The sequence below is a fragment of the Pleurodeles waltl genome, chromosome 1_1 (genome assembly GCF_031143425.1).
Source record: "Pleurodeles waltl isolate 20211129_DDA chromosome 1_1, aPleWal1.hap1.20221129, whole genome shotgun sequence".
Lineage (NCBI taxonomy): Eukaryota > Metazoa > Chordata > Amphibia > Caudata > Salamandridae > Pleurodeles > Pleurodeles waltl.
In genome coordinates, this window is record NC_090436.1 from 504754390 (window position 1) to 504778885 (window position 24496).

The following is a 24496-nucleotide window of genomic DNA, read 5'->3' on the forward strand; positions in this document are numbered from 1 at the left end:
TGGATCAATCTCTTACCTACTGCTGAGAAAGTGCAGTGTCAGCACTTTGGTGTTTTGGAGTTACCAAGAGGAGCTCTCTGGGAGAGACAGGCTGCCTAGAGTGGAATGTGGGACACCGGTATGCTTTTCAGATGCTCCCTCTCCTGCCAAGAGTAATGAAGAAGCTCAAGACGGACTGAGCCCAGATCATCCAAGTGGCCCCATATTGAGTCAGGAGGGTGTGGTACCTGGACCTTCTGGGTATAAGCACCTGTCCTCCAATCAAGCTGCCGCTTTTGAAGGACCTTCTGTTGCTGCAGCAGGACAAGGTCTTGCACCTTGGGCGGTGCAATCTACACATCCATGAGTGGAAGGAGTTTATTCCCTTACATCTACCATCCAGAAGTAATGAATGTCATTCTGGCAACCAGGCATCCTACTCCGAAATCAGTTTACGCAGAATACTGTGACAATTAATGGCTTGGTGTGGCACCCCTAACATGGACCTATGACAAGTCAGACTGTTAGATGTGTTGTTGTTTCTTCTGTCTTTGGCTCAGCAAGGACCTTGTTCAAATCACTTGTAATGAATGGGTTTTCTCAAACGTTTGTTCCTTATCTTTCCTCCAAAATCATTTGTGATGCCAGTGTGGGACTTTATTTTGGTCCCTACATTTTAGTTTTTATGTGTACTAATTTTGAGGCTGATTTTTCTCATTGCAATAACATCAGCACATCAAGTGAGCGAGTTTCCAGCTCTGTCAGTACAGCTGCCTTATACCACCTTCTTTCTGGACAAGCAAGTGCTTTTCTCCTGCAGGTTGTGACCTCTTTTCACATCCGGCAATCCATCACCATTCCAATATTGGTTACCCCTCCTTATCCTTTGAATTCGTTTGGGTGCCATTTTTTTTATATCAATCGTACCAAGGAACATCGGGTAAATGATAAGCTATTTGTTGCATTTTGTCAGGCAAAGAAAGGATGCAGGGCAGCGCAGAAGAGGACATTAACCAGGTGGATCATCATGTGTATCAAGATCTGCTACATGATGGCAAAGAAGCAACCTTCAGGAGGGTTGAGGGTACATTCCACCAAAGGCCAAGTCTGCTACCACTGCATTGGCATGTGGAGCTATGGTCCAAGATATCTGTCAGGCGGAAGGGTGGACCTGTCAAGCAGAAGTGTGGACCTCAGTGAACATGTTCATGGAGCACTACAGATTTTACAGTCATGTCCAAGGGAAAGGGCATTTTTGCCATTTGGTCCTGCAGAACATTTTGGTTTGAGTCATTTCTAAGATTCACCCCACGGGGCGACTACTGCTTTGGTATCTATTTTAAAGTTGAGAAAGCTGTGGTTAGAAGTATCAATCAGATTAATAGGTTACTTATCTTTGGCAACTCTCTTTCTGGCAGATACTATCTAACCACAGACTCCCTTTTGTGGAATAGGCTCTTTTGCATCTAAAAATGACCCTAGTTAGCGACATGCACACTGACATAATTTACTACTTTTGAGATTTGCGTCTCGGGGCTTTCAGAATGATGTGTTGTCAGAGTACTTGGGTGGTGCATAGGTACAGTTCTTGTCATCACTTCCAGGGCAGGGAAGAATCAACACAGAGCTGCATGATACCACCTTTCCACATGCAGGGGCTATGCTGAAATATGTTCCAGATCCAGTCTGGCACTTCAGGATATTCTAAAAGTGAGGAATATACTGTTAGATAGAATAACTAACATCTTGGACTAAGACTGCGTTGTTTCTACTCAGGCTGCCAAACTCGATTACACTTTAATTCATTTTCTCACAGGTAAGTATGGCCACAGGAATAATGGAATTCTGTGGCTGTAAAGTTTTCTGAATAATTATGAATTTTCCTGCGCTTGAAACATAATTAATCATTTTCTACATAATTTGCTGATTTTCTCAAAAACATTTCTAGCTCATATGGTTCAACAGTTTCTAAAAGTGCTGCCACGCATGTTGCCGTGCCCGTGCAATGGCAGTCCTTTTGTAAAGGTCAACTGACCACCTTTCAGTTGCTCGATGCTGTATTTAAGTATTAAACTAACACTGCTGAGATTAAACTTTTTCCCCCCCAAACAGTGTTAACCTGAAACACTGACAAAATAATGAAATAATACTTCTGCAAAATGAGCCACATTATGTTGTATAATTTCACTTGTGTTTTTATTATACTCATTTGACAGCACATCTTCCTTGTGCCTGTAACAATATGGGTTTACAGACCCTCTTTGAGTACCACTCTTTTTTGGTGTACATGTATACAGCACTCCACTGATAGGCTGGTGCAGTAAAGATGCCTACATGGTTTAGACCTAATTACAGTTAGTATTTGTGCACCTTTGTGTCACATCTCCATCACACTGCTATGCAACGTGCCCCAAAACTAGATGAGAGCACCTCTGTGGTATCACCAACTTAGCACAAAAACACGTCCCATATAGGACGACAACAAATATAAAACTCGGCCAATATGCACTCCCCCATGATATTGAGTACTACCTATCTGAAAATGCTCTTTGGCGGCCTGCATCAGGGTGTAAAGCACTATGTAATAGCAACAATACAATACGAATCTAAATATAACTATAATGTAGTGCATGTACTCCTTTCTCTAGTACTGCTACTCTTAGCTATACTCTAGTAAACGTTCTCATTCTGATACCCTTATAATACCACTATACGTATACCATATTACATGTACTCTTAACTGTATCCACCTGCAACTACCCCTACTTACACATTAGTGCCTACACTCCAGCACCCATAACCACATCTATAACCTAGTACCTTTATCAAAGTACCTGCATCTCTGCCAACACCCTGTTAGCTCAGCCACGTCTATGTCTCCAACTATAGCCTCCTTGCTGTACCCCTTACTCGTCTTTGGAACTGCTCATCTGCTAATAGGGGGCTTCTCTCCCCTCCCCCCCCAGTATTGATATCCTGACCTTTGCCCTACAGACCCTATCCTACCTATATCCAAATATCACTGCTGTTCTCTATAATGTGGTTTATCTACCCAAACTATAGTACTTCTATCCCTGCTTAAACCCTTCTACTTCTACTCCTGCCTTTACATCTGAATCTGCCAATACCCCACTGCCTTTAACACTGCCACTACCACTACCGAAGTATGCTACTCCTTCCTATACCCTAGTATATCTACCACTACATACACCATAGTCCCTCTACCCCTAACTACATCTAAGTAACTATGGGCCAGATGTATGAAGCCTGTTGCCATTTCTAAATGGTCCGAATCAGTTTTTCGGGCCATTAAGAAATGAAAACTGGGCGTTTCTAATGTACAAAGCCCTTTAAGGAATCGCAAATTGCGATGTCTACCCTGTAGAAATCGCAATTTGCGATTCCCAGATCATGAAATGCAAATAGGGATTTCCTATTTGCATTTCCTATTATGATGTACTATGCATTTTCAATATGCGATTTTGGCATTTTGGAGATTACCACTGACTTGACGTTGGTGGTAACCAGGTGCAATTTAAATCAAGCATTTGTAATGCAATGGGTCTCACATTTTCTTGAGTTAGAGCTATTTGCGTTGTAAATTCCTAACTGGACTTTTCTTACCAGATAAATTGAAAATTAAAAGTAAAACAGCTGACAAAAGCAAGCCGATTCAAAGCATCACGCCCGCCATGAGCATGGGCGTATCGGCAGAAGTGCAATTGTTCATGTAACAGGGTCGATGGCCAAGGCGGTAACAAAACTGCCCCCTGGGGGTGCAAACAAAGCATTTAGCAATGATAACAAAGGATTTATGAAAGGCAAGCCAACAAACGCGTGATGGGCACGCAGTGGGCGTGGTTAAAAGCCCACAGATGGATTACGAGTCAGAGCAATTATGTGTGCTCTACATGTGCACTCCTATTTTTGGGGTGTACCAAGGGGGGCCTTTTTCCCATTGCCATCCCTGATCTTGCATTTCCTAAATAGCAATTTCTTAAAAAGAAATTGCTATTTAGGAAATGCAGAAAAAGGCCCACTGACTAAAATGAAATGTGATTTCTTAATACCGAACTTCCAATAGCGATTCCTACTTTACAAGAAACACTATTAGGAAATCGGTATCCTTGTACATAGCACTTTGCATTTCTTAAAATTAAATTTCTATGAAGTCCCTATTTAAGAAATGCAAAATTGCATTTTCGTACGTCTAGCACTATATGCTTGCCTATGCGTCTTGGTTTGTCTTCATCTCGTCTTGTGCTTGCATCCTTAGTGTATTTCTAAATCCCCGCCATTACTCCAGTCCCCTTTTCCACAATTTATCGGATGTTCCTAAATGCCTTGAGGACTTGTGTTTCCTCAATTCATCAAAAAGAAGATTAACTACCCTAGGGTCATCAGGCTGTTTTCCCCATTTTGTTTTTTTCTCCGTAGCATTATTAATTTGTTAAAGTACAGATGCTGTAGCAGGCCTCCATCACTATACACTGGGGAAATCCCACTGAATGTTGTGATCAATCAATAACAGAAGTCATATCGGTACATAGTCAGGAAAACTCATGTTGTCTTCCAATGCTTAATTTCTCTTTTCTGCTGACTCGCTGCACACAGAATATCCCAAAAATCTATTTTAATTTCTATATTTCCTGCTTTGCCTTGTCCCTCTTCTTCTGAATCTTCTCTCGCTCTGTGTTCTTCGAGAAAGAGAGAGAGAGAGAAAAAAAGAGAGAGTGTGTGTGTGTGTGCCCGTGTGTGAGTGTATGTGTACCCCACCCAAATAAATACTTGTCACTCCACACATGCCACAGATATTGCCTCTGTCAATGCTTGTTTACTTTTAGAAATAGTGAATATATAGTTCATTTTATGTTATGGGGTGAGGCGTGCTAAATTTCCACTGGGGCAAACAAGCACCTTGTTAGGTTGGAAGCTTGCTGTTTAGCTGTTCAGTGATGTACAATGGGTTAAAAGCACATTAGTTTGCATGATAATCAATAAGTTGTTAACAATATAAATGTGAAAATGCTGCCCACTACTTATAATATTAATGTTCAGTTTTATACAAAACTTAAATAGCACGAACAATATTGTCACAGACAAATATTATACAAGTTGCATAAATGCACACAATTTTCTAAATAGGGAAGGCTAGGAATTTAAACCTTGCCATGGCAAAGGAGACGTTAAACTGCATTCAATCTTACAATACAGTATCTTCTTCCCATTTAAAAGCCAGCAAAATAAATGTATAAATGAACCATATTGTACTAGAAACCCCAAACTATTCAACAACACCATTAACAGAAAGGGTACCAAAAGCAGGGCTCCTACCTCAGAATGGGCAACTCACAGATTTGTAAATGCACAATCACACACCAGAAAAGGTCAATTGTCATAATAAGAGATCTGTAGCTGATTTTAATGAAGGGCTGTTGATTGCACCTTAGAGAAACACTGTTGGTTTGGATATTCTCCTCTACTGGCTCTGTTACAACAATCATGATAAAAGGAAAAACGAGTAAAAGGCGTTCCTTGTCATCATACATTAGTTTTCCTGTTGAGTCCTTCATGACCTTTTGATCTTACCCCTCAGCTTCCCTGCTAACAATCAAAATTATTACTGTCATTAAGGTACTTTTGCTTCACTCTAAGGTGTGTTTAGCTTTATCCATATGTAGAGTCTTGACCCGAGCCCTAAAGTTCAAAATCTTAGGCCATAGATTTTGAAAGATACTGTTTATGTTACCTCTCTAGCAGTTTACCATAAAATTTAGGATAAACTGCTGCTCTATTATTATTGGATTGTGATGAGGTACAAACAAGAGACCCTTGCAACACTGTTCTGAGCAAAGCACAGAGTGTTTCTCCCATGACCCCTCTTTAAAAATCTCAGGCTTCTAGTTCTGAATATACTCTATAACATTCTTCTTTGTGACTATGGTGGTCATTACAACCTCGGCGGTCTTTTAAGAAGACCGCCGAGGGACCGCCGTGCGGAAGACCGCCAGTAGTGGCGGTTTGCCGCACGGCGTATTATGACCGTTGGCTGCCCTCCGTCATTTTTCCGGCGGAGAGCCGCCAACAGCCATACTTGCGGGCGGCGGGGAAGTGGAGGTTGCTCCACCTCCACCGCCACGCCAACAGAACACCGCCGAGCTAATCACTTCCTGAGATTCTGCGCGGCGGTGTTCTGTTGGCGGTGTGATGTTGGCGGAGCTGCCCCCATGGCTCCCGTCCCCACCCGGAGGATCGACGGAACAGGTAAGTCGATCAGCTGTTAGGGGAGGGGGGTGGGGGGTGTTGTGTGGGTGCATGGGGGTGTGCGTCTGTATGTAGGGGGGGGGTGTGCGTGTATGCTTGCGGGGGTGATGCGTGTTTCGGAAATGTGTGCATGTCTGTCTGTATGTATGTCTGTATGGATGTGTGCGTGAATGTGTGAATGTGGGTGTACGTGTGAGTGTGTGTGTGGATGTTGGCATGTATGTCGGTGTGGGTGCGTGGATGTGTGTTGGTGGTGCCTGGGTGCATGTCGGGTGTGTGTCAGTAATGTTATGTTGGGGGTCGGGGTGGGGAGGGGGGCCCTGCCACCTTTGGGGGGTGGCAGGGGTGGTGGAGACCCCTATCAGTGCCAGGGAAGGAATTCCCTGGCACTGATAGTGCTTACTGGCATGGATTTCATGGCGGTTCCTACCGCTGGAAATCCACGGCTGTAAGCCGGGTCACAATACCGGCGGCGGTATTGTCACGGTCGCCGGGCTGGAGACCCAGGTCTCCAGCCCAGCGGTCGTCTCCGCCCTGGCGGGCGGAACGGGGAAGCGGCGGATGACCCTGGCGATAACCGCCATGGTCATGATACTAAAAAAAAGACCGCCAGCCTGTTGGCGGTCTTACCGCCGCTTTAACACCGTCCGCCAGGGTTGTAATGACCCCCTATGTTATATAGGCCCCCACAGTCTACTTCTGGAAACCCTTTGTTCAGTAACATTCTTATCTATATTTCAGTTTCCCTAGCCCTGTGTGGTAGGGCTTCTTCTACCAAAAAGTGCTCAAAGTCTATCAAATGAACTGTGTGTGACAAAGTAAAACATAGTCTAGTGTGCTGTTTAGGTTATAGTGCAAAATGTCCACCAACCCCACAAATGTCAGCAAAGTCTAGCATCCCCTTGAAAATATCCCTTATTTCTACTGGCAAAGCCACTATCCACTCACTTCGACACACCAGAGTTCCTCCGTGCTTGGGCAGCCTCCATGGCCCCTATCCAATGAGGGCGTGGAGATCTGCTATCTCTCTGAAGCTGCATGGACAAAGAGAAACAGACTACAAACACCTTCTGATGTTTCATGCAGTTTCCACCGGCATTGCCACCATAAAACAGAGCTACCCACTCTCCTTTTTGGTCTGCCAAAGAGCCTTGCCCTTGCTGTTTTTTAACCTCTTCGGTGCCCAGGACGTAATGGTTACGTGCTGAGGCACAGTGCTCGTCTGCCCAGGATGTAACCATTACGTCCTGGGCACGGAGCCCAAGAGGGAGCGCTAGCGCTCCCTCTGTGGGGTTCCCCCCCACCCACCTAGGGCAGAGATGGAAGGAGAAGCCATTCCCCTTCCACCCCAGACCACCCCCACCCCCCATGATGTCAGCGCGCGATCATGCGCTGATTGTCACAAAGCCTACGCGCGATCGGAAGAGAAATGCTTTGCATTTCTCTCCCGATCATGTGGAGGAGGCCGGAGAGGCTTCAAAGGGAAGGGAAGGAATTTCCTTACCTTTGAAGTCTCTCTCAGCGTTTTAGCATCCGGATTTCAAGCAATCCGGCTGCTAAAACGCCCACTAGACACCAGGGATTTAGTCTTCAAATGGAAACTGGCATGAGGGGAGCGACCCCTTGGGGGGAGGGGGGCGGCATTTTGTTTGAAGGCCTTTTCTGCAGATCGGCCTATTATTAGGCAGATCTGCCCTCGGGGGGGACAGAAACCACTAGACACCAGGGAGTTTTGTTTTTTTCGTGAATTTCACGCAAGGGGAGCGACCCCTTAGGCAAGGGTCATTTCCCTGGGGGGCAAATATATTTTAGGCCATTTCTGCCCCACCGGGGGCAGATCAGCCTATTTTAATTAGGCCGATCTGCCCCCGAGGGGGGCAGAAACCACTAGGCACCGGGGATTTTTTTGTTGTTGTTGTTTTACAGATGGGGAGCGACCCATTAGGCAAGGGTCGCTCCCTGGTGGGGTGGGGGGCAAATTTATTTTAGCCCATTTCTGCCCCCTCTGGGGGCAGATTGGCCTATTGTTATTAGGCCGATCTGTAAACCACTAGGTACCGGGGATTATTTTTTTTTTGTTTTACAGATGGTGAGCGACCCCTTAGGCAAGGGGCGCTCCCTGTAGGGGCAAATTGTATTTAGACCATTTCTGCCCACTTTGGGGGCAGATCGGACGATTTTAGGTCAATCTGCCCGCAAGGGGGGCAGAAACCACTAGGCACCGGGGATTTTTTTTTTGTTTGTTTTACAGATGGTGAGCGACCCCTTAGGCAAGGGGCGCTCCCTGTAGGGGCAAATTGTATTTAGACCATTTCTGCCCACTTTGGGGGCAGATCGGACGATTTTAGGTCAATCTGCCCGCAAGGGGGGCAGAAACCACTAGGCACCAGGGATCTTTTTTTTTTTTTTTGCACCAACGTCACGCAAGGGGAGCGATCCCGAGGGGATGGGGGGGCAAATTTATTTTAGGCCATTTCTGCCCCCCCGTGGGCGGATCGGCCTATTGTTATTAGGCCGATCTGCCCCCGGGGGACCAGAAACCTCTAGGCGCCAAGGCTAATATTTTTTTTGTGTTGTTTTTTTTTTTGTTTGTTTGTTTGTTTTTTTAGAGATGGGGAGCGACCCATTAGGCAAGGGTCGCTCCCCTGGGGGCAAATTGTATTTAGACCATTTCTGCCCCCCATGGGGGCAAATCGGCCGATTTTAGATCGGCAGAAACAACTAGGCACCGGGGATCTTTTTTTTTGCACCAATGTCAGGCAGGGGAAGCGACCCCGTAGGCAAGGGTCGCTCCCCGGGGGGGGGTAAATTTATTTTAGGCCATTTCTGCCCCCCCTGGGGCCGGCTGAGCTAGAGGCCAAAATCCACTGGTAGGCAATTTGTAAAAAACACCTCTGTTTTCTGTGAAAAAAATGTGATGTGTCCACGTTGTGTTTTGGCCCACACCAGTGAGGTACCATTTTTATCGGGAGACTTGGGGGAACGCTGGGTGGAAGGAAATTTGTGGCTCCTCTCAGATTCCAGAATTTTCTGTCACCGAAATGAGAGGAAAAAGTGTTTTTTTGGTCAAATTTTGAGGTTTGCAAAGGATTCTGGGTAACAGAACCTTGTCAGAGCCCCACAAGTCACCCCAGCTTGGATTCCCCTAGGTGTCTAGTTTAAAAAAATGCACTGGTTTGCTAAGTTTCCCTAGGTGCCGGATGAGCCAGAGGCCAAAATCCACTGGTAGGCACTTTGTAAAAAACACCTCTGTTTTCGGTGAAAAAATGTGATGTGTCCACGTTGTGGTTTGGGCCATTTCCGTTCGTGGGCGCTAGGCCTACCCACACAAGTGAGGTACCATTTTTATCGGGATACTTGGGGGAACACAGAATAGGAAAACAAATGTTATTGCCCCTTGTCTTTCTCTAAATTTTTTCCTTCCAAATGTACGGCAGTGTGTAAAAAAGACGTCTATTTGAGAAATGCCCTGTAATTCACATGCTAGTATGGGCACCCCGGAATTCAGAGATGTGCAAATAACCACTGCTTCTCAACACCTTATCTTGTGGCCATTTTGGAAATGCAAAGGTTTTCTTGAGATCTATTTTTCACTTTCAGCAAATGAATTGCTGTATACCCATTATAGACTAAAAACCCACTGCAAGGTGCAGCTCATTTGTTGGCTCTGGGTACCTAGAGTTCTTGATGAACCTACAAGCCAATATATATACCCGCAACCAGAAGAGTCCAGCTGACGTAACGGTATATTGCTTTCAAAAATCTGACATCGCAGGAAAAAGTTACAGAGTAAAACGTGGAGAAAAATGGCTGGTTTTTTTCACCTCAATTTCAATATTCTTTTATTTCAGCTATTATTTTCTGTAGGAAACACTTGTAGGATGTACACAAATGACCCCTTGCTGAATTCAGAATGTTGTCTACTTTTCAGAAATGTTTAGCTTTCTCGGATCCAGCATTGGTTTCTCGCCCATTTCGGTCACTAACTGGAAGGAGGCTGAAAGCACCTTTTTTTTTTTTTAATGGGGTATGTCCCAGTAAAATGTCAGAATTGTATTGAAAAATTGGGTTTTCCAATTCAAGTCTGCATGTTCCTGAAAGCTGGGAAGATGGTGATCTTCAGGGAAAAACCACGAGCTGCCTTCTGCAGCCCTTTTTCCAATTTTTTACAAAAAAACTAAATTTTCACAGTATTTTGGCTAATTTCTTGGTCTACTTCAGAGGAACCCACAAAGTCTGGGTACCTCTAGAATCCCTAGGATGTTTGAAAAAAAGGACGCCAATTTGGCGTGGGTAGCTTGTGTGAACAAAAGGTTATGAGGGCCTAAGCGCGAACTGCTCCAAATAGTTAAAAAAGGCTCGGCACAGGAGGGGGAAAGGCCTGGCAGCGAAGGGGATAATCAACCCTTACTGCTGCTGGTCCATTTAAGCGAGATTCTAGATAACTGCCACAAACCATACCCTAAAGTATTTAAGGCCAGATGCAGATGCGATACAGTGGACTCAGACACTCGAGACCTGGCGAGTACCAGACAACCCTGCTTTTCACAATGAATGATACGTAGGAGACTCCTTGTTAGTTCCTGATAAGACCCCTTTTTGTTTTTTCCATTGGGTAGCTAGGTGCCAACTTAATGCTAATATCACTGGGGTTAAAGCAGAACGTGAGGTAATGAGTTTACCACATTCCTTGGTTAACACAAGCCCACAGATGAAGAAAATGAGGAAAACAGGGTGGAAAGATAGGGCAGGCATAACATCTCACAGAAAGGTCTGCAGAGGAGGAGGAGAATTTTAAATGCTTGGTTGCCAAAAAAGCCATGTACATTGCTATTTCTGGGGGCTGACAATAGATAGTTTTGGGCTTTTTTTTTATGTCAGAGGATTTAAAAGATTTTAGTTAAAATATTGACGTCAACACTGGTGTAATTATGCTTCTTATTGAATTATACTATTATACTTAAGACTGTAACACTGTATTTCAACAAAGGTTAGCTGATTAAAGACTCACAATTAGATTTGCTTTTGAGAGCATTTTCACCATCTAAGGTAAATGAAATGAGTAGCTGGTGAAACCTAGTTATAAAATTGCATGAAAAAGCTTCTACTGAAAGCACTATAAAGGGTGATACTTTGTTTCCTGATAGGATATACTTAACTCGGTTAAAGCAGAATCGCCCTACCCTATTCGCCATATTAAGGAAAATGTCCAGCTGTTTCAAACGCTGAATGTAGTATCAAAGAGTAATTACCAATGGGCAGACAAGGTCTCCACGTTGCACCCCTACAGTGAGGCAGTCCCTGGGGATAAAAAGAAGCCCTCCATGAGGCCAAGTATTAGTGTATATGAAAGAATTCTATCTAACACTGCGACACATTGGTGGGGCAGATGTACAATCTGAGTTTACTTCTAAATAAAGACGGGGACTTCCCTCTTAGGCCACCAGGAATTTTGAATGAAGAAAAACAAGCACCATGGTGATAAAGTAAATGGTAGTCTATGCTTAAATCAATCTTGAATGTGTAGTTTTCTGTCCATTGACATTTTTAGTTTAAATTAACTTCAGAACATGGATATGTCTAGCAGCAGAACTCGTTGCTGATCTGCCCCTCCTGAGCCTTTGAGCCGCACTGAACTGTAAATGTGTTGTATTGTCTCTATTAAGGTGTGGGCTTCCTCTGTTTTTATTGTAAAGACAGTGTGAAACATATGACATTAACATACACACTCTTACGTCCTTAATATCGCCCGACGCCCGGGACATCTTGTTTGGGGTCAAGGGCAAAAAGTTTTATGTTTACTTTATCCTTGGGACAAGTAGGCCCAACCCTCTGCAGCACAAACTCTTTGTCTGCCTGTTTACAGAGAGTGGAACTCTCTGCAGTTGAGGTAATGTGTTTCCAAAAGATACTGCTGTTCGAACTTGTATTTATGGTTCATTATTTGAAAGCCTTCATTATTAGGGTGAGTGCTGTAAATAAATGTTTTAAGGTCACACTTCACTACTGACGTTGGTTCCAGTACAACAAAAAAAAAAAAAAACATGTATACACATGTTTGAAAAGTTTAGGCTATGAGGCTAAGTATAATGCTCCCAGAATGCTCTCTGATTAGATGCAAATGAAGTGTCATTTAGTAAAATGTGTTGATGAGTGCTAGTATTTCCCAAAAATATTTCTAATGGAAAATCATTGTAACCATTTTCAACACGATTATGGGAAGCATGAAAATAAACAAACACTGACAAAGCCAACTGATCTGACATATTTGTATAAGTCTTTTAGTTTCATCAATGAGTGTCTTGTTTTGACATGGCTTTTGTAACACTTTATTGTTGTGGGAGCTACCAGGCCCTCAACATTGTAACAAACACTGGCAAAAAAAAACCAAAATGTTTTTGAACTCTAAAAGCACACGTTGCCACCAGTGGCATAACAAAGGCCCCGCAGCCGCCCTCCAGGGGGCCCCTTCAGCACAGCACCTGCCCTGAGTGAGTCTGGAGAGGACGCTCCTCCATGTTCTTTGCAAAGGGGCACCCTCCAGTTTCGTTACGTCACTGATTGCCACTGTAGTTCCTGACACTGAACAAAACTACTTTGTGTGCCGATATGCTCCTTGTGGAAGAGCAGAATGCGATCACTCACAGTAAAGCCAGCCGAAAGAGAGAGAAATAGAAGTTTAAGAAAAAACAAAATGTCTTTGTCAACACCAGACCGAATTAGGCCCACATGTAGGTAGCTTTTTGCATGTCGCAAACAGCTACTTTTGCTGTTTGCGACGGGCAAAAAGCACATTGCGATGCACAAACCCAGTTTTGCGATTCGGTAACCTGGTTACCGAATCGCAAAACGGGTTTGCGACTCGCAGTGCAATGTAGGATTGTTTTGTGACCACAAACGCGGGCACAAACCAATCGCAGTTTGCACCCATTTCAAATGGGTGCTAACACTTTCGCAAAAGGGAAGGGGTACCCATGGGACCCCTTCCCCATTGTGAATGTCACTGTAAACATTTTTTCAGAGCTCTGAAAAAATGAAACAAAAACGTTTCATTTTTTGTAATGCATCTCGTTTTCCTTTAAGGAAAACGGGCTGCATTACAAAAAAAAGTGCTTTATTGAAAAGCAGTCACAGACATGGTGGTCTGCTGTCTCCAGCAGGCCACCATCCCTGTGAGGGCCGCCATTCGCAAGGGGGTCGCAAATTGCGACCCACCTCATGATTATTTATGAGGTGGGCATTTGTGAAGCCCTTGCGAATCACAGATGGTGTCAGGGACACCATCCTACATTCGGATTTGTGACTCGCAATTTGCGGTTCGCAAATCTGAACCTACCTACATGTGGCCCCAAATTCTTAAAGAAAGTCACAAAAGTGCACCCATGGTATATGTCGTACCCCTATAAAATATTTGTGTACTGTATTTTATCATGGGTAAATACGATGTGTAGATTTGCTCATGTGAAAATCTATTGAGCATTTGCAAGTTCATTTTCCCTCCAGCCACTTTCTTCCCAACCCTGGAAAAAGTTCTAATTCTGCCAGTGTCAGGAGTAAATGTCAAACCTTTCTAATTATGGGAAAATATTATAGAGAAGCTGGTGAAAATCTTTAAAACATGTGGGTTAGTAGGTTTGCAGACTCAAAGGCATTCCAGCCCTGGAACTATTGCTTACTGCTTCCTCCAGCCCCAGTATGCAGATCTGCAGAAAGGTGGCAAAATAAGGAAATTGCTACAGTGGGGACTAAAACTGCAAGTATTCAAGCCCTACTATGGTAGTAGCCCTGGCATAATCAGAGAGGCTATTATCAGAGCTCTTACATAATGAGATTGCTGCCATAATTTGTCACCACACTACATGGCACCAAAGGGACAAGTAGATCTTTTTACAGGACAAGTAGATTTGAGAAGCAACCTGTCCCCTGGACAAGTAGATATTTTAATAAATTCCACACCCCTGTAGATACGACAGCATGAATGTATTTAAACAAAGGTTTTTTTGCCACTTCTTTCTATTAATTTGGCTCATATTAGTTCTTTTTTAACTCCTGTACGTTTTGTGACTATTTCACAGTTTATCTAATTATTTTAGAAAACAATTCTTATACTGAGGCATGTTTGTTGAATTTGAAGTGTCCTATTTTGCCCCTTGAAAGACATGCCTGGATATAGCATTGTCCTTTCTCCTACAATTAAAGGAGAGAAAAAGATAACTCAGGTAAGTGAGTTGCTGCATTAATGATCAGTGAAGTTCAGCTCAATTCTTGCATACCCACTTGGGCAAATAGTATGATGCTGGACAGACAACTTTACCTTTTTAGGCCTAATTTTTTTTTTAAGTGAAAAAATGCAAGCACCTGGAAGTTATTCTAAAGTACACAAAAAATGTAATTATACTTTGGCTTGTTGAAGGAATTGAGAGTGCATTCTTTCTTTTTTACTTTAGTGTCTAGAAATAATCATTTTTATTAAGTTTTCCATGGTGCAGTAATTGTGACAGAATTGTCAAGTGTTTTATCATGTGTTGCTGCGTTAGAAGTAGTGCCCTTATAAGGGCTACATCAGTGCTTCATTTGTAAATAAAAATGTGCCGGTGCCCAAAGCCCTCCTCTTAAACCTGCGGCTGCTGCATTTAAATGTGCGAGAAGGGAATACTGAGGCAGCCTAATTCTGAAGCCGTTTGGGGCCTCTTCAATACATTTAAAGCCACTCCCTGCCCCTTCAGCTCACTCCTGCAGCTTTCTGCTTTCTACCTTTGAGGCGCCTTTTAGTTTTTCTCTTCCTACGTCTTTCCCATATCTGTCTTTTGCTCGCAGCAAATGCCTGAGGCTGAAGGCTAAGCGCCAGCCCTCAAAAATAAGTGGCGGTGCTGAGCACCGGAAACAACAAGCACAAATTAAGCACTGGGCTACATGTACAATGCCTCTGTTTGGATGATATAGAGTATTGCTTTGGTGGGGCACCTCTATGCCACATATAGTTTGGCCCATAGACACTTAGCTGTAGCAGTCCTGGTGGTTTTGGAAGCTGCATGGTTTGGTGAGTTCTTAGTTACCTTACAGGTTTTGTAAGTCTGGGCCTTCTCGGGGACCACAGTTGATTTCTGACTCTCAGTGAAATCCATATGCTCTTAAAATCTCCTGGTGGTTTATAATAGCTTCATCTTCAGGAGATAGTACGTACTTTGATTCTAGGTGGATTTCAAAGACTCTTTATTGCCTTGATCATTCACCCCTACACCATTTCTGTGGTGAACCATACACTCTTAACTACACAGACACAGGCATTAGTACATGGTAGTTTTGGAAGTTGGAAGATTCTACTGGTTTCTAATTACTCTGTGTTCATGAGGGCAGCACTTATGGCACATCTGCATCTACACCACAAACTCTTATTTACCTAGTCAATCTGGATGTAGTGTTTCCCATGGACTCTAAATTACCTTTATGAATATTAGATATTCATCTGGGTCACATATATAGATTGTTTAGGTGGGCCTGCTAGAATCCTGATTTACTCGGATAGGTACTTGTCCACAAGTATTAGCAAGAGCCATAACACTGATTGGCTACTTTGATATGGTATTTTCTATACTTGTAAATGTACTATTCTAAGATATCATTAATTTGTACTACCACTATTTGTAGAAGCCATGTGAGGATGTGAGAAATAGGTATCTTATTGCATGAGGGAGGCCAGGGAGAGGGTAAAGGACTCCTCACTTCCAGATTTCACAGATGCAACATGCCACACCAAAGGCAAGCCCATGAGTGCCAAGGCGTGCCTCGCCAACGCCCAAAACCAGGAACCCTGGTTCTTCTCCACCTTACCACTGCTGCCATGCTGCAACCCTCTATGTAATACACTAACAAAAGAGCTTATGTGAATATGGCAGCATGGGACCACACAAAATGCTGTCACAGGGTCCACTCCATTTGAGCTGATAGCAAGAGTGTGACGTTTTCCACGAAAAGGTAGTTGCACCACCGCCAAAGTGACTTTATCTACTCAAGCAGAAAGAAAACATCAGCCCCGTTCAGGAAATCCCATTGTATAATCTAGATGCAAAATTTGGGATCCCAAGGTTTTTTCTAACTTAATAGAAGGCACCTATTTTAAACATTGGACCATTTTGAGATTGTGAATTTGTTTTGCTTTCACTAATGACCGAGCTGACAAAAATCTCTGGAATGCACTTCTCAGTTCAAAGAAGACATTTATTATTTCACCACGAGGTTCCGAAAAAAGGAATTTAGTAGATTGAAAGCACACATTTAAAAATAGTCACAGCAATGGAAGGAAAATATACCAAAATGATTCTCAACTGCAATGCACACAGCAAATATATGTAGTTATGACTATGCAAAGCAAACAATGAAGTAAAAATTCATCACCATAGGGCCTGCAAAGCTCTTCATCTTGCTCGTGCCAGCAAGAAGATGACCCCGTTCAACTGCGAGAAAGAGATCTCAACCCTCACGGGACAAGTGTCAGGCATTTGACTTCTAATCCTGACCGAGGTCTCGGAAATTTCACCGCTACTGAGCAGGGCCATCTTTTTCTATCTTAAAGAACCGGAGAAGAGCTTTCTGGAAAAAAAAAAACTAATTTAGCAATTCAAAACATGCTGGCTAGTTTAGGTCTGCTTTGAAAATAACTCATTGGGATCTGGCCACAGTCCCAAGATGCTAAATGAAAACAAATCCGTTCCCTGCCATCTGAGTACATTCTTATCAACCAAAGTCCTTAGTGGGAAAGAGAACGAAAACAAGCACAGTTTACAATGTGGAATAATACTAACACATTTAACATGGCAGTGTCTAACGCTACAATAAAGTAAATAGGCAGCTAAACTGAATACAACATATAGTCTGCAATTGGTGAACACTGGACAACTAATCCAGGTGCAAGTGGTGCGTCACAAAGTCAGTGGTCAAAAACACATATTTCACTACAGAATTTTGCCAAATAAAAGGCAGATTCTCAACTGCCAACAAAACTGGCTCTACTGTGGCACAAGGGGGTTACCTTCATCAATCAGAAAATCAAGATATATGTGCTATGTGGAAAATCTGTGCTCTCAAATAGGTGTTTTCAACTTTGGAAAACTTCTTTAAATAACAGATGACAACTATGAGAATGCACATTTTACCATGTAAAAGGCAGTGGCACAATGGCAAAATGGACTCTGCTCCACAATAAAGTGACCACCAGCAGAAATTAGTAACTTCATTTGCATGCCCAAAGAACCAAAACTTTGGCCCCAAAAAGGCAGTTGCACCACTGTAACATTTTCCATTTCAGCAGGCCACCATTGTTGTTCTGGAATTCCAGTTGTATGTCCCAGTTACACAATCTGGATTTTTCAACTTTGTGAAAGACTCTCGTATTTGACAGGCACACATTTTGGGAATTAGTATTTTCCTGTGCACAGAACTGTTGCACACTGCCAATGTAAAATTCTCCATACTTGCACAATGTGACAATGCCCCAGTCAAGAACATTTGTTGTAACCCAAAACTCATAAGTCTTTCAACCTTGTGAAAGACTGCCAAGAAAAAGCCATTGTGTTGTTGTCAATGTGTCTTTCTCTAGTTTTCCATTAAGGGAAACCTATAATCATTCAGAAACGCCTTGTGCATGCCCCACATACAAAATGTGTGCTCCTAAACAAAGACAATATTTCAATTGTGTTAGGACCTCTATAATTAACATGTGCCCCTTTTGAGAATATCCCTTTTCCGATGAAAATGTAGTTGCACAACTGTTAGTGATTTTCTTTATTCTGGCACAAAGGGACCACAAGCCTAAGTCAGCAAATAGTGTTGAATTCTCTGTGTACAAAATGGGCAAAAGAGAGCATGTGTTTTTCAACTTTGTGAAGGACTAACACCTTTAACGGGGTACCTTTTAAGGTTATTTACGCACACAAAAAAGGCTGTTGCATGACTCTCTGTCTTTTTTTGTTTGTGATCAAAGGATTCACCAGCCCTTTAGGAAGCACCGCTGTACACCTCACATAAAATGACATACAAAATTTTGGTTCCTAAAATAAATTACCATAGTGAAGGAATACTTAATGAGCATATTTTTAGGTATGTATTCCCATGAAAAAGACAGCTATGCGTCAGGCAACATGACTTTATCCACTCTTTCACAATGAGCATTCCAACTCAGTCCAGAAATCCAATTTTTAAAACTCAAGAACAAGATTTGGACTTCAAACAACAAACCTTCAATGTTTTAAAGATGATTTTTGTAGTTAGCATGGGCACTTTTGAGAATGTACCTTTTTCCATGAAGAAGTCAGTTGCACCACTGCCAATCTAACTTTTTCTACTTGTTTACCAAGAAAACACAACCCTTATTCAAGGATAGGATTCCTATTTTACACCTCAAATATAAAATGTGGGTTCTCAAATGGATTTTTTCCACATTGTGAGTGTGACTTCTTTTACTCTTGCACAAAGTGACGGCTAGCCCCATTCGGGAAACACAGCTGTAGGTTCAGCTTACAGAATGTGTGCTCCCAAACACAACAAATGTTTTAACTTTCTTAAACAATGTGTATGCATTTATGTTTAGGTATTTATAGAGTGGAGCCTACGTAGCTGGCGTAGAGCACCAACAGCAGGTAAAATAAATACTCTGAGACAGGGGTTTTGGGGGAGAGGCCCATTATATTCTTAAATTCCAGAGACAAAAATAACATTGATGTGCTAGTCCTTAACTCTGTTTCTCCAATGTATATGCCAATCGGCTCAGAAAGATTAAGTATGTGAAGTGAGTTGTAATCATATATACGGCTCTATTTATCTTATAGAGACTACTTCAGAAGGTGAAGAAAAGAAAATGAGAACTCAGACATTTAAGGAAGTGTAGACCTTTCTAGATGAACACAGTTTAAGTCAGTTCATGCTGCATTTGATGTGGAATTATTAGATGAATGGAATAATTCAAGTCTAGCTCCTGTGTAGGATTGAACATTGCTATTGTCACATCACATTATCTCATGTGTATTTATAAAGTGCACATTAATTCCCAAGTGTATGTTGGTGCTGAATAAAAGATGGTTATTGTTTCCCAACTCAACTGTGCACATTGTATCAACCTTGGAAGGATGGCTGACTACGTGAAAGCACCACGATTCAAACATGTGAGTAGGAGGTCAAACACAAATCCCTCAAGTGAAAACATGTGTTTACTTAGCCACCGGATCAATACTATTTGTTTTGAGTCTTCACAATATCTATTGTAGCAAACACTGCTGTGGAGACTTGAATACGATTATCATCACACATTGTCACTGAGGGGACTTGAACATCACTGTAATCACATACCATATCTATGTGAGCATGAGTATAATCACACACTATCTCTGTGGGACCTGGGTAACACAATCACCCACTATATCTTTGGGGACATTGGCATCCCTATAATCACACACTAGCTCTGTGGGGACCTGTGCATTCCTATAACCACACTCGATCTCCATAGGGACCTAGGCATCCCAGTAATCACACACAATTCTGTGGGGACCTGGGCATCAATATGATCTTAAAGACTAGCTTTGTGGGGACCGAAGCATCAATATAAACGATCACAAACTATCACTGTGGGGGGCTTGAACATCACTGAAATCAAAACTATCTCCAAGGGGACTTGAACCTAACTATAAAGATGCTCTATCTCATTCGGTACCCAAGTGAACACTATAATCATTCACCACTCCTATGAGAACCTGGATACCTGTATAATCAGAAACAATCTCTGTGGGGACCTGGGCATGTTTATTCTCACACACTTTCTCTGTGGGACCTGCGCATCGATATAATCACATATTATCTTTGTGGGGACTTGAACATGACTATCATCATACACTCTCTCTACAAGGACTTCAATATGTCTATCATAAAAGATTATCCCTACATGGACTTCAATTTGACAGTCATCACACAGTTTCTCTACAGGTCTACAATCACTAGATCTATGAGGATATGACATCCCTATAATCCACATTATCACTTTGGGGACCTGGGCTTCACTATAATCACACAATATATCTACAGGACCTGAGCAGCAACATAATGACACACTATCTGTGCGCAGATCAGACCATCGCTATGAAACATAGCATCTCTGTAGGGACCTGAACTTGACTATTAAAATACAGTGTCTACGAGGACTTGAACAACCAAGAAGGGCAGAAATACTCCGGTTAGCGCTAGTCAGGAAGCAAATGTGGGGAAGAAAGTGAATTGTGGAACTTTGCTTGGATCACATATAATGAAATTAGAAAAAGAGAAAGATTAATTGTGAGATAGCAGCATTAAAAAAAAGTAGACGCGGACAAGATGGCTGTCTGCAATCACTTCTACCATCTTCAGAAACAGGTTTAAGAAAAATAACATTTTGAGATAAGAAAGGAGATTTTGACTCCCTCCCAATCTTGACTTGCTTTGATATGGGGACTGTACTTTCCTCTTAAACTTTAATTGAAGCAGATGCAATTACAGACGGGAGACTGATAAAACGAAGCAGTTTTTGGCTTATAAATTTTGAGTTTCCCGTCTGAATTGGGTCTGCTGGCATGTATGTCAGTTCCAGACTTGAGAAGCGTCAACACTAACGAATACAGAACTTCAGTTCTTGTAGGGACGTGTCTCATCAAACTTCATCCTCCCTAGTTATGACGATAGAAAATATGAGGCTTGGAGGGCGTAAATGAAAGGACTAAGTGGGTTTGCATGCTGAGCAAGGTATGATATGTGTATTAACAATTCAGTAGCAAATTAAAACCTGGCTCTTTATATTATAGCCTTTTGCAGTTATTTTATCTCGTCTCTCCTGCTCTCCATTGATTTGATGACTGCGGGTTTAACGTGCTTAAGAAATGCTAGAAATAAAATATGATTGGAAGAAAGTAGTTGATGTAATGTACATCGAAGGTCACTGGTTCAGGAAGCCTAGGTAAGCGTAGGTTTTCTGAACTATAAAGTGTGGCCGAGGTCTTAAGAAATATGGCTGAGCTAACTGTGGAACATTGGTTAAGTGACTGGACAAAAAAAAAAAGAATGCGGGCGTGGCTGTGAAGTACCGATTTGAGTATGGGTGAGAACGGTGATGTTTTGTAGGGTGCGGAGGCATCGAATGCAAATGGTAAAATACTGTCAGGCTGCAAACGAGTGAATACAAGCCACGAACCGGAGAAGTGCAGGTGGTGACATCTGCATGAAATCTGTAGCCACTGGGAAGCTCTGTGTAACCGTATACTTACCTGGAAAACTGGATAACTTCACAAGCCTTACGAGCGTTGCGATTGTCTTTCGTCGTTGTCACCGTTAGGATGTTTTTCAATCCAGCCAAAGGGTGTGCGGTTGGGATGTACCATTTTATATAGACAAGATACGATTATTGTTTTGGGTGTTCTTTGAGGCTGCCTACACGGCTAAGCGTCCTGTGCCTTGCGCCTTTGCTTTGAGTTTGGAGTGATAGTGTCTTTATGTCAGTTGGAGACCGGACAGCGACACCTCTGGAGATGGGGGACAAAGTACTCTTTAATGGAAGCACTTGCTCTACTTGTCGTACTTCATTGCAAACAAATTTGCGTTTTTACAGCAAATGTCGCACCTCGAAATCTCGAGGATATGCATGCCAGTGCCAATTATGAATCTAATATACTGGAGTTGACACAAAGTAAATTATATACACAGGAAACTATTTAAAAATAACTAGTAAAGTTATTTCCCCACAATTCAACTAAAATCGGAATATGGCAAAGCTCGAGAACAGTTAAAATGCGTATGCTTCAAAACGAATGCTCCTTTCAACATATGCTTATGTGGGCTGTTAGAAGTTCCCACCTGCATGTTAATGCCCTGTGCCTAAATCACAGGAAGCAAATTTCATGAAGGGAGCCATGTGGAAGTAAACAAAAGCTGCTATAAGCTACCATACCAACAGAGCGAGGAATAGTGAGGACAGCGGCAGCCCAGCTAGCCTACCAAGGGGAGCACAGAGCGGGGTGAGCGCTCTCCCACCAAGCTCTTGGCAGCCGACTTTGTCAAATGACAATCTCGCAGCAAACTCACCTCGCTTGTAACAGAGCCAGGAGCCCGAGGATCGGAGCTGCCGGAGCTAAGACCGTGCGGCCCAAAAGCGACACGCAATTGGACACTAAGGGGCACCCTGGTGCGACCGCATAGGATGCCTGAGCTGAACCAGCTGGGCACCGCAGCGCTCTCTAACAGTTGGTAGAAGGGAAGGCCGGGGAGCGCAGAAAGTGACGTCGCAGGTACTGACCGGTTTCGATTGCTTTCGTTTACTCAGCCAATCCTAGGGAACAATACAGTCTCGGGTAGCCCGGCAGCCAATGAACAACAGGCGAAGCTCCCCAGCCAATGCACGTAAGAGTTTTCCTAACCAATCCAGGGCCGCTACACATTCCTACCTTACAATAACTTTCCGTCAACGTGTAATTGTAGTCTGTTGTGTCAGATACATAGTTTCACCGCTAATAACCTTAAAGGCGACGTTGTACAGAAAATAGGTCAATATGTACGCATCGTGGAAATGCGATACTACAATAAAGCCAATCACTCCCACTTCCATGCATACATGACAACATTTTTGGGCTCGCAAAGTGGGAGGTTAAAAAATAAAATAGTCGGTAGAATATAGTTTCTCCCTTGACTTATATTGAAACAGAAGCAATCTGCCTGATCTATTAGTATATGGTGACATACGATCAGCATTTTAATTTTGGCAGTTTAATAACATAACGCAAAAACACAGGTCTAAACTCTGTTTCTGTATGGCTATGTAAAACTGCCAAAAGTAAAATGTCAAGGCATGTCACACGCTCAAATCCCCACGCCAAGATTTAAGGACAAAACCTTAAACTTTGATGTGAGAAGTAATTCTTAGATAGGGAGATGGGAGCATGTATGACATTTCACTTTTGCGTTGTTTCCAGCAGATCATGATTTGGCAACCCAAATCACCTTTCTGCATACAGGAATCGGGAGGTGGGAGGCTAGCCTTAAAATAGGTAGTCTCCCTCCTGAACCAGTAGGATTGGCATGTATAGATGTGTAGGTCAACGACAATAAAGAATGCTTTGATTTCCTAGGTAATTTGTTTGAAAGACGCAATTCAAACTGATAGGCCTGGCCAGAATGTCGATTATGCCGGAGTTATCTAAGTAATTTCCAGGGTGTAACAAAAAGCCCCTGCAACCCCTGCGGTGCGACCCCCCTTACCCCCCCCCCAACGCCAGAGGGCCCCCTTAGCACAGTACTCCGTGTATAGGCAGCAGGCACCTGACTGGGTCCAGGGGCTGGGGGCCCCTTCAAGGGACTTTGCAGGGGGCCCCCTAAAGTTTGTTATGCCATTGGTAATTTAAGTAATTCCAATTTACTCTTTGGTACGAATTACAGATAATTATGCAATTACTCCTCCTTGTGTAATTAACAGTAATTTGGTGGGAAAAATCCTACTGTGATCAACTGCTCACCCTCCCTATTCCTGTTCTGCTGCATTTAGCAGTTTCTTAGCGCAAAATGCATATTTGCATCCATTTTGTCCACAAGGGTGCATTTTGTGCTAAGAAAATAGCACTAAATGCCTATAGTAGGTTGGGGAAAAATCCTACCTCAAAATCACATTTAGCAAGCACTCTCTAGTCATGTTCTCTTGCATGTAACATTATTTCTTAGCACCAAATGCATCCTGGGGTCTATTTTGGACGCAAAGGGACATATGTGTGCTAAAATAATGCTTAATGCAGATTTACTCTTCTTGCATAATTCAAGGGTAACCTTGTGGAATTTTTAGGTAATTCTATGTGTGTACGCTACACAGAATTACATGAGTTACACCTACTCCTTATTATGGTTTGGGACTGACAAATGATCATGCTCAGCTCCATTTTATCCTATCAGGGAACTTATATCTGAGCCGGTTTGCTCAACTTTACTTTGTGCCATGTGGCACACTACATCTTTTAACAACTGGATCCAAAATGACGCCATCATAACTAAGGAGCACTTCGCCATGCCGTTCCCCGAGACTACCTCACCAGCAAAAGCAACCACTGCTGCCCTACACAGCGGGATCTACAACAATGAGCCTTGTTACCATCCATGCCAAACAAAGAGTACTTTGCCTACTCCAACCACTGAGGGATGAAGACGTTACCATGCGACAAGTGCGCTTCAGTTCTGTGACTCTCCTCTTAATTGTGAGCGCGCA

General features: G+C 42.9%; 1 protein-coding gene across 6 annotated transcripts in view; it reads right to left on the reverse strand.

Annotated features, from left to right (window-relative positions):
- The window catches only part of LYSMD3 (LysM domain containing 3), a 106110-nt gene extending 83578 nt beyond the window's left edge, over positions 1 to 22532 (reverse strand). For all 6 annotated transcript variants that reach the window (XM_069225258.1, XM_069225221.1, XM_069225239.1 and 3 more), the window contains exon 1: positions 22336 to 22532. The gene's annotated coding sequence lies outside the window, so the exon portion shown is untranslated. The remainder of the gene's footprint in view (positions 1 to 22335) is intronic.
- Positions 22533 to 24496: the final 1964 nt, after the last annotated feature.